This window comes from Lepidothrix coronata, unplaced genomic scaffold (assembly GCF_001604755.1).
Source record: "Lepidothrix coronata isolate B3197 unplaced genomic scaffold, Lepidothrix_coronata-1.0 Scaffold120, whole genome shotgun sequence".
In the NCBI taxonomy this organism is placed as follows: domain Eukaryota; kingdom Metazoa; phylum Chordata; class Aves; order Passeriformes; family Pipridae; genus Lepidothrix; species Lepidothrix coronata.
The window spans coordinates 476,093-490,496 of record NW_016690300.1 but is presented as its reverse complement, the minus strand read 5'-3'; the positions used below and the strand labels follow the sequence as shown (position 1 = coordinate 490,496).

Genomic DNA, 14,404 nt, shown 5'->3' with positions numbered 1-14,404 from the left:
TGTGGATTTCTGCTTCTATTGACGTAGTTGGTTAATAGCACATTTGTCTTTGTCCTGTGCTTCACGTCACTGTAGCGCAGAACAACTGTCACGATTTAACTTTTGTACTTTTTCCCAGAGAAAATGAGTGAGATGGATCATTTTCTGGTGGTCACTCAAGTATTTTCTGGCTAGCAGTCAGAAAGAAAACTCATCCACTTGAGACCCAGGTGTGGCAGGAGTAGGGTAGAAAAGGTAAAGCTCTGTGCATAGCTCTATTCTCAGACTGTTTGGAGGAGGGTGCCTGTGGATTAGGCACTAGTGGATCTGACACAAAGTGAGAACTGTTTTTCTGTATCACTTACATTATAGTTGAAATGTGAAATGAGCTCCATGTGGCAGCAGCCAAAGGAAAGAAAAAGGGAAAGAAAAAAAAAAAGGAAGCACTCTCCAAAAGTTTCAGTTATCCCTTGAAGCTATATTACAACATCTACTGCTCTAATTGAATCAGTGTGAGAACTTTTCCCCTCCATTTAGATCACTGCTAGTCTCTGTCCACTTTTCCCTGGAGATGTACACATTTGATACCAAGATGTGCTGGGGACATCCACACCTAGGGTAGGATTTTAATGTTTGGTTTAATGTTGTAACTGCTGAAAAGGAAATGTCAATTCTTACATGCCTGCCAGAATCCATCATGATGTTCTCCCCCTTCTCTCCCTTTCTTTATAGACTTAGCACCAGGGTGTGAGGCAGGAAAGTTTTGTCTGACTAAAGGCTGCTAGATCTGCTCTGAGGATGTAATAGATTAATTAATCATTTCTAGGAAGTTTGTTGGGATGAATCAACAAAACTTAGAAATACTGGTGGCATCTGTGAAGGGCCCTTAAAAAGGCTAATTGTGATGAAGAAGCAATGTGGTCTTGATGCTGCTCAAACCCTACCACCCTGTTAGCCCTGAGGGGGAGCAGCGTGTGAGGGCTTTTAACCTCTGAAAGGATGCCAAGCAAAGCCCACTCAGCATTGTGAGCCCTCATTTGTTACATTTACAGAGCATTTTTAGAAGTGGGGAGAAAATCTCTCCACATTTCAAAGCATAAATGCTATTACACAGCACAAAATTACTTGACGTCTCAGAAAGCAGAAGCAGTTGATACCCAAACACAGGTCTGCTCTGTAAGTATTCACATGTGCGAAACAATACGTGATCCACAAAAACATATGGCTCTTGTAGCAAATACGTGGAATCGAGTCGAATTATGAAGACTTTGAAAAGGTCCTCAGTTTAAATGTACTCGGCTCTCTGAAATGTCCAGCTAAGTTTAGTGCAACAATTAAAAACAGATAGATTGTCAGGATGCATAGACCAGGGGTAGAGTTAATTCAGTATGAAAGAAATGAGTGACTGGGAATGAGACAGAAGAGCAGAAGAAGCAGGAAAGCAGCATGGATGAATGGAGAGACGAAATGATAATAAGGGGGGGCTAGGGAGAGACAGAATAGAAGTGGGGGGAAGAAAGAAGTGAAATAAAGTAGAGAGAGAGAAAAAATGAAGGAAGTGTATGAGACAGGAAAGAGAAGGAGAGCAGCAAGAAAAATAATGATATTTTATTGTATACTCTGGCAGCTTTCACTTTAGGAGAACAAAGCCTGCAGCAGACCTAAAGGCTACTATTTATGTATTAAAATATGTGAGAGGGTTTTTCTTTGGTTGTTTTATATATATGTGTGTACGTATAATTATATACATAAGACGACACAGAAATTACAGCCTTCCTGGGGATCTCCCCCTGTTCCCCGTACTCCCAGTTTTGCCCATCCTCACAGGTTTTCCCGCACTGCCATGTGTCCAGCAGCAGGAATGTCCCTCCATGTGTAGCACTGTGAGCCAGGGCTTTCTGTTTCAGTTTGCTCTTTGTTTCTGTCCTGCTTTCTAAAAGCTGGGAATGTGGGTTCTGGCTCCCCTGTTCTGCAGCCCCCAACTTCGGGGCTGTCCACTGGGATATCTGTTGTTTGAGGTTGCTGTTTCCTTATGTTGATCTTCATGGCAACATTTTAATTTTGCACTGGCTGATTGAAAATGTGTCAAATGTTTTATTGTTGAATTAGTTGGGGTGTGTGTGTTACTGTTTTTGCTTTGTCTGTCCCTGTACCTGCAAGCTGCTGGTAAAATGGCACCACTTTTCAAACTTTTTAGAGTTACAAGAGTCACTGAGTGATATCGAAATCTATCCGTTTATCTGATAGTTTGACAGTGTTAAATATTGATCAGAATCTATCTGCCTCCCTTAAAATAGACCCTTTCTTACTGTAACATCATCTTCTGCCTTTGGCTTGTGCAGTGCTGGGACCATGAGCTGCATATCTTTGACTGAGACTGTTCATGCTCATGCTCAGTAAATTGTGCTCTTTTACTGTATGAGGAATTACACTTGGCAAGTTAAATGAATTGGATGTGATCATCCATCTGGCTTCAGGAAGGCTGTCTCAGGGAGACAGGAGCACTAGATGAGGTTTCTGGTTTGGGCAGATTGGTGTGACATGCATTTCTCTAGACAGTTGAGCATCCCCAGGAATTTCTGGTTCCTGCTGGAGTGGGTTGTGCTGCCAAACCTCCTCGCCATTGTACTTGTCCATGTGCTGGGCTGACTCCTCTCATTACACCAAATATACATTTTCTGGGTCCTCTTAGCCGATCACAGGATTCATTTCAAAGCTGCCCACAGTCCCTATGTGTGCCCTTCTCTTGCTTGAGGTCAAACTGTCACATCCACTACATTTAGCATGTTGAGGATAGTGCAAAATTTCCTGCTCTTGCACAGTGACTGGTTTGTTGCTGGTTGTGTGCCTGGGTGATCTTACCCATACAACCAGCTCTGGGGCTTGCACTGATCCCTAATTTTGGATGTGCCATTCCAGCACCATTTTGTCTGGCCTCAGACATTCTTCCCAGACTGTAAGAGAGGTCAGATTCCTTTAGTTTTCTTCCACACACTGTGGAGAGCTTCCTCTTCTCCAATGGTATCCTCAGGTCCTCCCATGATCGTGTTTGTCCCTTATCCCTTCAGGGAGGGCCCCTTTGTGAGCAGTCCAAGGATTTTGTGGTTCAGTGATGGATACTTTATTTCCTGGTGCCATTGGAAATGGCATCTCTGCATTTTGCTAGTAACCTGTATGCTTTATTCCTATGCCCTGTTGCAGATGGCATTGTTCAAATCACCTTATCCAGGGTACCAAGTTTTCTAGTTTATGCACAGTGCACAGGTTCATTAACATTACATGGTTAATCTGTCATTTTTCTGAAAACAAAATGGCTTTGGCAATTGCTGGACCATTTCTGAATGTCTTTTCTGCTGTTTTGGATAAAAATCTGAGCTAAATTTTGCCATTCTCCCTCATCATTTCCCTGTTTCATTTCTCATCATTCTAATAGTCCTGTTATGAAGACAAGAAACAGAAACATAGATGTTTAACACTTAACAATATCTTATTGTCTTACTGCTTTTGGAAAAGGGAATGGAAGAGGAAAAACCTCACATAGGGCTATAAACAAAACAGAAGGAAGTGAGTTCACTGTCCACGGGAAAGCACAGCTCTCCTGTGAAGGAGATTTTTGTTTCGGTGGAGGGGAAATGCACCACTGCTCTGATACTGAGCAGTTCTTTTCAGCAGACTACACTGCTGAAAAATTTGTGAGGAAACCCCAAATATACCCTGTCTACCCTGGGAGCATTTCTGATGACCATGAGGCTTCTAGAGTCTGAGGTGGAATGAAAACATTGTTGGAGAATTGAGGATGAAACAGTTAAAAGCAAACCCCCAAAAAATCTACAGACTTGGCAATCTTTGAGAATAGAAAATAAGCAGATTATTTAATGCCTCAAGTTTGATAAAGCACAAATATAACTGAGCATCCTCATTTTATTCTCTTCCTCCAGAAGATGGCAAAAGTTAGCTGGACTTAACACAGCCAGATGGAGGAAAATGTTCCAGGACTGTTTGTGCTATCCTCCAGTTTCAGGTCACCACTGGTTTAATGCTCCAGCTGCAAGGGTTGATCCCAAACCCACTGAGATAAGTGGTTGTTTGGAGCAACCAGGCACTGCAGCTCCAGCACTGCTATGTGCTGGGTGAGGTGCCACTCCAGGCAGCAGAAGGGGCTGCGGGGCTGCAGCAAGTGCTCCAGGAGCCATGCAAGTCCCAGCTATGGCCAGACATTTCCCTTTGTGGGGGGGAAATTGTCAGTAACATCTTCATGGAGAAGTTTAAATTTTATTCACAAAACATGAGAGACACCAGTTACAGTATTTGATAGTGCTCATAGCATTACAGACCTTCTGCTGAAGAAAAATCCCTTTGAGATTTGCTCCTTGGGTACTGAAGAGGTTAATTCCCACAAATACAGCCTATATTTGGGCTAGGACAGCGTGGAGAACTTGCATTTTCAGTGGAACCTTGACTGAAAAGAGGAAAGGATATATAACAAATATATAGGAAAAAAATCAGATTAAGTACAGATTTGGCAACTAGGATTTTTTTTCCAGCTCAGCAAGGAACTCTAGAAAAAGGAAAGAAATATTACTAATAAGATGAGAAGAGACACAAAATAAGCTTTTATTTCTCATGTAGTTAGTTTATTTTGTTCCTATATTTAGCTGCTCTGGCACTTTATAATTTCAACATTAGGAAAATGTGAGAGTATTTGAGTAAGGTGATACACTGAAGTCAAGAGGCTTCCTGCCAGCAGAGAAGGAGAACTGAGGACTGCTTGTTTCAAGGATGCTCCTGAGGTGGTTCAGCTTAACCTGGTGCTTATCCTGTGGTGAAGTTCTAATTTGATTCCAAACAAATTTGTCCTGACAATTTTTTCAGCCTAAGGGTTTTGACAGCTGCTGTAGCTGACTGATGGATGCTCAGAGTGGATTTGTGCCTATGCCCTTGGAAGGAAAGGGAAGTGAGCAATGGGCCAGTTTGGAGGGTGTTTGACACCTTGCAAAAGCCAACACGAGTAAACTGTGCTAACAACTCAAGAGCCCGTGGCAGCTATTCCCTTCTTGAACATCCTCCAAGAGGAGGCAGGGATGTCCCTAGTTCCCAAAACTCCAGCTTTCTTCTTAGAGCCCTTGCAGCAGGGCAGGACCAGAGGTGGGGCAAGGACATGTGAGCTCCCACCTGTGCTGCCTTTACATGGAGCTTTGGATTTGGACAAGATGCTCCCACTTGAAGACACGTTTTCTCCTTTGGACAGTGTTCAATATATCAACCACATTGCTCGATCCACAGTAAGGTAGTGATTGTGTCTTCTGTTATGAGAAAATGTTCGTGTCATAGTTGACTTCTTCGAGGTCATATCCTTATTATTCAAGCCAACTGGGAAATTTTAACAAAGTGATTCCCTGGGCCCCCACTCCCTGAGAAAAATATAAATTTATCAGAACAAAACCTTGATTTTTTTCATTTCAAAGTCTCTTAGTATGTCAAAATATTCTGTTTCCCATCCAGAAGCAGGAAAAAAATCTTGTTATCTCAAAATTTTTGGCTGAGCTGGGTTTTTTTTCTGGGTAATTTAAATGTGCAGAAGGAATATTGCCAATGCCTGTTTTTAGCAGCATGAGAAACAATACCAACCACAGAGAAGGACCCTGCATCCATTGAAGTGACTCAGCAACACTACTTGTCAAGAACAAGTTCTGACCAGGTTGGCAGAGCCCTGCAACTGCTGCTGGGTGAGTTCAGTCCCACTGGCTGCGTCATCCGTGGTTTCTCTGGCTGTGCAGAGGAAGCAGGGACACAATAGCTACAGCGGTAGGAAGCTTTCTAGCCTCACCCCTGCTTCCTCCCCACAGCAGGGGTATTACCTGCCTGTCCACTCCTCTCTGCTGTGTTCACCTTCCTATAATCCCTCTGCTCCGGCAGCTTTGCTTTGGATGGAGGGAGTCATGACCAAATTCCTGCAGGAATGAGACCATTCTCGAAGTATGTGTTTACCAGTGCACTGCTGCAAACTCTGAAGAAGCTGCTGCAGTATTAATAGCTTTGCTGCTGCCAGATGAAAGGAGGAGAGTGTTCAGATCTAAGAAATCAACAGATGTTAAAGCAATTTCTGCCTTCTCTGTTATATTGCACATCAACGGGAACATGGTAAAGTGCTTTTTTGTACCGTTTAGCATCTGACATTTCAGGACATCTTGTAAGTGTGCATTAGGAGAGTGGAATGTTACTATATTTGTACTTGCAGATTTGGAATGAGAATAAAATCTGGAGAGATACAATGTGCACATGGAATGTTTTCCAGAGGGGCTGAGGCTGGGGGAACCCAGCACAGTGAAGCTTGAGCTGTCTCGAAACTTCAGGCTGCACATGCAGGGAGGCAGAGCGTGTATTGGTTTTGAAATGGAACTGAAAACTGTAGAAACTTGGAGCTGCTTCTCCAAACCTGCCTAATTGTGGGATCACAGGTACCATTGCAAATTACTGAAATAGTGTGTTTCATTTTTGCAGTTACTCTCAAAACATGTTGTTGCTTTGTCTTGTCTCCTTGGATACAGGTGATGGCCCTCTGGCTAGTCACTTCAGAAGGGAGCTGTTGCCACTGCAAGGGATACCTGGCTTTTACTGCTGACACCTAGTGGGGGCATGATACAGCCCTGCCTCACCACAGCCATGGTACTGCACATCAGCATGATCTTTCTCCATGCTTCTCTCAGCAGTTTTCTATTAGATCCCTCTTTTTCCCTAATAGTGAGATCTCTGGAGTCACCACAAGCCTTTAGTCAGCACAGGTACTCTCTTGTTTTGTCAGGGCCCTGAGGGCACTAATAGGCCCCAATTAGCCTAAACAGACCCCTCTGGAGTCTCTGCTCATCCTTACCCCAGGAACCTTTTTCAGCTTATCCTGGAGCCTTCAGTATTGACCTGAGCTACATGACAGGAGTGCTGGTCTCCAGCCGTGGTCATACCTGTGTCTAGTCTGGACCCCAACCCACAGACTGATGTGGCCTGGCCTCAGACCTGCCTTGTCCCTGTGCACCTGCCTTGGAGACCTGGAGTGGACAGGGATCTTGCTAGAGTGGTGAGGAACCAGCAGCCTTGGCTGCATTTTGGCATGGAAGATGGGCCTGAGGTGATGGGCCTAATGCTTAATTTGCCCATATTTGTGAAGGGAAAGTGAATTCTGTCCTGAGGTAAAAAAACCCTTCCGCAAAAGGCACAGAAGCTCCTTCCTGGTGATTTGTACAGGGAAGGTCAGTGTGTCCTAGAAGGCAGAGATGAATTGCAGATGCAGAAATGGTAAAATTTGCATCTCTCTTGCCCTGTTTTCCAGTACTTCTCCTCAATTAGCTTGTTTGCATGTTACCTTTCCTTTCTAGGTTTGGTTCTCTGCTGCTGGCTGGGCTCTGCTTTGTCTTTCTTAAGAGTAACATCAGCTTTGAGGTCTCCTTTGCCCCCTCAGCCCCTGTGCTTTGCTGACAGTGCTCTGTGTTTCCAGCAGAGGCTGCCTTTGCAGTTAATAGGGTTCCAAGGTGTAAGGGTGAACTGCTTTTTCTCCCTCTGGAAGACCCTTAGACTTTTCCCTTTGATAGGTGAAGCTGAACTGAGCATATTTAACAAGCCCACAGCTCCCAGGGTTTTCCATTGCAATTCAGCCACTTCTTCCCCCATGGTCAAGATGCAGGAGGATGCGTCCCTTCTCTCCTGAAGTCCAGTCCCATCACAATCCCTCTGCCACGGAGCAGCAGAGGCAAACGGAGACAGTCCTGCAGAGGGACTGTGGCCGGTCTGGCCTCCCCAGCTGGAGTGTTAGCTCCCAGGCAGCTGGGAGGAGAGTGGGCCGGAAAGGCTGTAGCACATGTAGGTGAAAACAGACACAGAGAAAGGCTTTAGATGTTGCCGAAGCCTGGATGTTGTAATAACATTTAGTGTGTCTGTTCTTTTAAGGCTCAGATGAATAAATACAGGTTGTTTTATGGTAAAACTTGGCTTTTTTACCCCAGATATGAGGAATCCCTCTCAGTATACCTGGAGATCTAGCAATGAGCACTGGTTTGCAGCCTGAATGTTTAAAAAAGGGGCAGTTGGCCAGAAAGCAGAGCACAGCCGCTGCCCTACAGAGTGGTCCCTGTTGCTACATCCCACAGTGCCTCCATGTTTGGACCTCGGGGTGTTACAGGAGCTCATTTGAGGCACACAGGCTGCAATAGTGGGACCTACCCAAAGAACTTCACCCCAGCTGTAGGTAAATGTACACAGGAGCCCTCATCCCGGGGTGCTGAGCTGTGGGCACAGTGCAATGCTTGGGCCCCTTCGGGCATCCCTGGGGCTGTTTGTGCTCCTGTCAGTGAGGGAGAATCTCCCACGGCCATCTCTGTGCCAAAGAATGTTTGCCTGAAGCTTCTTTGGAAAAACATTCCGCTTCCAAAGTGAGTATCTGCTTGGAGTGAGCGTGCTCCCCGTGCTGCTTTGCCTTTTGGGCTGGTTTGGGGTATTTCACTTCACTACCCACGAGTCCGTGTTCAGGCCCCCGTGCGCTGGGTGAGCAGGGGAGTGGAAAGTTCCGTATCCTCGGCAGTCCCCGCTGCTCTCTGTTCTTCTCATGAAGTAGCGGCTCTCGGAGTCGGGGCAGCAGGGCAGCTTCCGACGCCAAAGCCGCCAGCCCGGTGTGACCGATCCCAGCACCCCATCTCCGTGTGACCGACCCCAGTCCCCAGGTCGGTGTGACCGATCCCAGCACCCCATCTCCGTGTGACCGACCCCAGTCCCCAGGTCGGTGTGACCGATCCCAGCACCCCATCTCCGTGTGACCGACCCCAGTCCCCAGGTCGGTGTGACCGATCCCAGCCGTCCATCCCGATGTGACCAACCACAGCGCCCCCATCCTGGCGGGACCGATCCCAGCTTCCCCATCCCGGTGTGAACGATTCCATCCCAGCGTGACCGATCCCAGCTTCTCTACCCCGGTGTGACCAATCCCAGCCCTCCATCCCGGCATGACCGACCGATCCCAGCCCTCCATTCCGGTGTGACCGGTCCCAGCTTCCCAGTCCCGGTGTGACCGATCCCATCCCTCCATCCCGGTGTGACCGATCCCATCCCTCCATCCCGGTGTGACCGATCCCCACATTCGCCGCCAGGTGGCGCCATGGGGCGTGGCGGGTCCCTGAGGGCTCTGGGCTGGAGAGGGGCGGGAGGACCCGGAGCAGTCCCGAGCAGCGCCGGTGATCCCGGAGAAGCTGCGAGGAGCCCCGGTGATCCCGGAGGAGCCCCGAGGAGGCCGGTCCGGGCGCACCGGCTGCACCACCTGCCGGCCCGGTACGGCGGGACCGGCGGGCAACCCCCCGCGCCGCCCCCCGTCGCTCCCCGCCGGGGCCGGGTGGAGCGGTGTCTTTACCGGCACCCCCGGAACGACAAACGTACGGTCGGGACTGAGGGCTCGGCCGAAATGAGTGTTTGTAAAGCGTCGGGTACGGAGGGGCCCTGACCCTGCCCGAGCTGCTAGAGAGCAAAACCACTGTGAATCCGAACACTCCGTGGGTTCAGCAGGCGTGAGGAAGCCCCAACAGTAGGCAAGTGTGTGGTTATTGTACCTTACCTGTGCACACCCACGGCAGGTGTGCAGTCACTGTGTTACCTGTGCACACCCACAGCAGGTGTGCAGTCACCGTGTGTTACAGGTGTGCAATCACTGGGTGTTACCCGTGCACACCCATGGCAGGGCTGCAGGTCAAGTCCCCAGGGCGCTGCTGCCAACTGCACTGGAGCTGAAGCATCAGCGACACCTTTTGTTGAGGAGAAATCAAGTGTTAAGGTGCAGCACTGCAGAATTTCTACCCCCTGGGGAAGTCGTTCTGTACGTGCCCATTGCTGAGGTCCTTAGGGCTGTTGGCATGTTCTCCACAGGGATTTAAGAAGGATCATTTACAAATACCTAATTGAGTATTTACTACCCTTGCCTCAAGTGGAATTGGGCCAGTTTATAAATACATGTCCAATCCTTTTCAGATACAGAGGAGTCTCAGCTCAATTTAAATCTTGTGGGAATGAGTTCCATAGGTTAATTATGTGCTGTATGGAAAAGGATTTTATAATTCAAAATGTTGCCTTTGAAATTGCATTGTCATCTTATTCTTGTATTATTCAAAGAGGGTAACCAGTCAGCCCAGAGCTGACAACAGGACTTAAACAATATGTGTTAGTGTCAAAACATGTGAAGCATAAACGGGACTTGGTTCCTGTCTACTCCCGTTAATGTCCAGATGCTTTCTAGACTTACTTTAAATTTCTCTATGAAAAAGTATTTCTTCTCCTCAGATTTGAGTTTTCCACCCTTTCCATTTCCTTACTTATCCCTGTGTTCAAACATCAAGACAGGAAAGAGCCAAGCTTCTATGTCCTGTATTGATCCTATTCATTTCAGGCTGTGCTTCTATGAAGTCTTCTCTTACTCATTTCTTCTCTGTCCTAAGAAGTCCTGGTCTTTCAGTCATAATTTGAAATTTCCCAGGCCCCGTGTTATCAACATATTTCTGAAAATGAAGTAGCCAACAGCTTCAGGGCTGGTGTTTTACTCTGAAGCAGACAGGGCTGTGATCTCCCTCCCATCTACTTAGCACTGCCGATGACTTTTTTCCCCACAAGCTAAAGAGTAGCTGCAGAGTTTCACATAATTACAGCTGTACAGCACTCACATATCTCAGGTTTCTACAAAGATTCTTTTGTTTCACTGTCCTATACCTCAAGCATCCAGGCACCTTGTTGCCTTCACTGACCATATGCATTCCCATGAAGGCTTTCCAAAGCTGTTTGCAGTAATACCCAGGTAGATTTCAGCTTGGCACCATTAACTGTGAGCAGCACTGTCTGGAAACAACCATGCCTTAGTGCTTTACCCAAGTACAATTATGTCTTAAAATGCCCAGACTGGGCTGGCCTTTATTTTATCCCCTGTAATTGAAATTTGGCTTGAAGTGTTTCTAACTACAGCCAGTAAATAGAGGCAAACCCCAATCCCTCAGCAGTAACTCATTCACCCATTGTCCAACAGTGTCTCCAATGATTTATTTGATGACTGTTGCTTGGCCGTGTAGGAGATGAGCTGAGCAGTGGGAATGACAGGAGAACTGATGAAAAAGCAGGTTCAATTTAAAAGCAGCTGTACAATGTGGAGAGTACAGCAGAGATGAGTGTGTGTTGGAGGTTGAAACATGCATTTCTCAAAGGAGTAGGAGGGGAAATCAAAACATGTGCGTCTTTAAATAAGCTAGCATCCAGATTTTGTTACTTTTATTTAGGGTTGTCCCAACAGGCCAGCTCTCAGACTTTATTGAAGTTTACTTTTGTAATGACTGGATTTTCTTCCTCTTTGGATTTTATCCAGAGAAAGTAGGGAGCAGCAATCAGTGAGCTTCCAGTAGTGCTCTGAGTAGCGGGCATGGCCGGCATATATGAAAATAAGATAGCATTACTCATTTTAAGAAGTGCAAAATTTGGCCTGTAGATATCACCACTATTTTCCCACTTATCCAGAGTATTGGTCATATGCCAATACAAAAAGCTGCCAACTAAAACGTTTTAAGAAAGGAAACACTGTTTGCAGCCTGAAAACAAATGTTTTCATTTCCCTGAAATATGTGCCGAACATATATAAAGAAGACTCAGAAGTGTCTAGTGAGGTTTAGCATTTTGTAATCGTATGGATGAGTTTGTTAACCTTTTTCACACTTTGTTCTTTAATAGATGAACATTGTAACTAATACTATTTAGTTAGGAACAGTACTTAAACACTGAAAACAAGAGGTAACATAATGCAGTCGGATAAATCCATTAGAAAGGCAACAGTATAACATTAAAATGCCAACACCATGAAGTCTTTGTCGGTTTAAAATTCCTTTGCTGTTCTGCCACTTTCTTTGTTTCTTTATGCTACTGTTTTTTCTTGTAGCTGAAAACATCAGATGACCACGAGGGATGAATCTGCAGCAGTGCTGCCTCCCAGGATGTGTAGCTGCAGCCTCTAAGCCCAGTGTTGTGCAGCAGTAGGGATCCACGTGGCCGATTGTTTTGCAGACACAGTGGTGGCATATTTATGTATTTCTGAACTTGTTTTTCAGGATCCCTGGCTGCCTGTGTATCATGGAGCTTGCTGCGTAACAACAGAAATAAAGCACTTGTCAGGCAGAAGCAATTGTGTCAGTGCAAAATGGAATTCGCAAGACTAAAGTTTACACGAGGTAACAACAAAATCTACTGTTCCATTCTATTGGGCAACAAAGGTAATTTGTTATGCAACATAATGAGGACTTGTGTGTGATAGCGGAGGCTCTTGGTTACAGGGCATTGACATCAACAAGCCCATGCAGCTCACAGATATAAGAGAATTGCTATATGTAGCACCGAATTCAAAAGCTTTCTTGTTATTACGGGAGGAGTGGTTTCCAACTTAAAAACTGCAGAGTAAACAAAACCCTGAGACCAGTCCTGCGGTCCTTTATGGTCTGGGTAGGACCTTCCTCATTTCTTTTTGGATTGGTCTGTGCCTCAGACTTGATAGTCAGCCTGGGGGCCCACAAGGTCAGGGTCACAAGTGTCATGCATTTCATGTGGTTCTGACACATTTGGCAAGTCTCCTGCCAGCCCACATAATGACCAGGGAAGAGGGAGTGGAGGGGGAGAAGTCAGTCATAATGCCATTCACTGCTGGCCAGAAGTCCATGATGTCTGATCCCACATATTCCACTGCTGCTGTTAGCACATCCACTCCTAGAAGCCAGTTATCCTTCCTGCAGGACAGCAATGGTCATTCACCTGTTTTGCAGATACACTGCAGCACGTGGGCTGTGTACAGGGCTGGGAATGGAGCTGTGGCCTATAAAGCAGTGAGATTCATCTGCTTTGCCCTATCATTTTCCAAAAGAAATCTACAGGCTGGTATGATAGGGCCTCTTGTTTATGATGACTTAGGCTGCTCTCTGCCTCCAGAGCTGGTGCTAGACTCAAAGATCCTGTTTGCTGGCATTCCACTGCTGTCTACAACTGCTTCTGTAACACCCTGTCCCATATGTGTTCTCCTGGCCCACACTGAATATTTCCCTTGCCATTCAGTTGGAAGAGAGAGTCTGGGAGCAGTCTCTTCCTGAGAGCTGTGAGGGAGAGAGCGGGCTCAAGCTTCACTGATAAATTAATACAGGAGAAATAAGAAATTAAGACTGTGCCACAGGGCCTGTAGAGTAGAGGACTAAGCTCAAATTGTATTGGTAACTTTGGTATTGGTAACCACTATCTTGGCCAAGCTACTTTACCTCTCAGTGACTTGGGTTATATGGGACAGTCATCACTATAAACTCTGGTGCTTGAAGTTTAACCAAACAGACTGAAACATCTAAAGGAAAGGAGTGAAACAAGCGCTGCTTTAGTGGTTTTTGGTGGAATGTCGGGCATGACACACAGCCCAAGGTATTCAAACTAGGGTGTGATTGAGAAAACTTTTGCTTGTGGTTCCAGACAGGTACTGTACTCTGTTTCCAGAGATGCCAGGCACCTGCCATTCAGCAGTGGCTTCCTGACATTATAAGGCAGGTGGGTTTCTCTGGGCCTATTTTCTTGTGTATTTTTTTTTTTTCACAGCCTCTTGAACAATATGGATCTAGTCCTGACTGAGATATTTTAGGAGCCACTATGACAGAAATATTTCATGATGATACCGGTTACTTTAATTGAAGATATGTTAATTTAATTATCAACCAAAGTAATTAAATTAAGCCTAACCAAATTAATATTGCATCGTAAGAAGCACTAAGATTCCATACTGTGAGGATAAGAAGCAAACAAACCAACCCTGTCTTTCATGCAGGAGATGCTATCTGGCATTTGCATAGATATTGTGTATGTAATTAAAGCCATCCTTAATGTGTCATGCTGTTATTGCAGCCCTTGCTATTTTGTAGCAGTTGCTAGATCTTACAATGAATGACTACAAAAATATCCCATGGACTCTAGAAAGCATTACAGTGACTTTGCAGACAACGATTCTCTTAAAGTAAACCCCACAAGCATCCTTGCTTTTTCCCAGGGAAGCGTCTTGTTAGCATCTGTCAGGACGAATGCCATTTTACCTCAAGAAAATGCTGATCCTGGCAGAGTCTGGGCACTGCGCGCTGAGAGCTCACAGGTGAGTAAGTTGTCTGGCGCTTTCTGCAGTGCAAGTGCAGGGTGTTTGCAGACTCTCAGCGCTGTTTGGCAGAGCCTCGGGTCGTCCAGAGGTGAGCTGCCACGCTAGACGGCCCTGGGTGAGCCGCCCTCCCGGAGGGGCCGCGCTTGGCTGGGCGCGGAATTGTGCAGCGATCCCGTGTCAGACGTGCCGCAGGGGTGTCTTTCCGCCTGAATGCGGCCACTTGCAAATGTTTTGCTGTTTCGTCCCTCTGCAGCCCTG

The 14,404-nt window shown here is 46.2% G+C and overlaps 1 long non-coding RNA gene across 1 annotated transcript in view; it reads left to right on the top strand.

Annotated features, from left to right (window-relative positions):
• Positions 1-14,144, top strand: part of LOC108502537 — a 78,072-nt gene extending 63,928 nt beyond the window's left edge. Inside the window, exons 2-3 of the long non-coding RNA XR_001876511.1 lie at positions 12,087-12,206; positions 14,045-14,144. This is a non-coding gene — a long non-coding RNA (uncharacterized LOC108502537). The remainder of the gene's footprint in view (positions 1-12,086; positions 12,207-14,044) is intronic.
• The last annotated feature ends 260 nt before the right edge of the window (positions 14,145-14,404 follow it).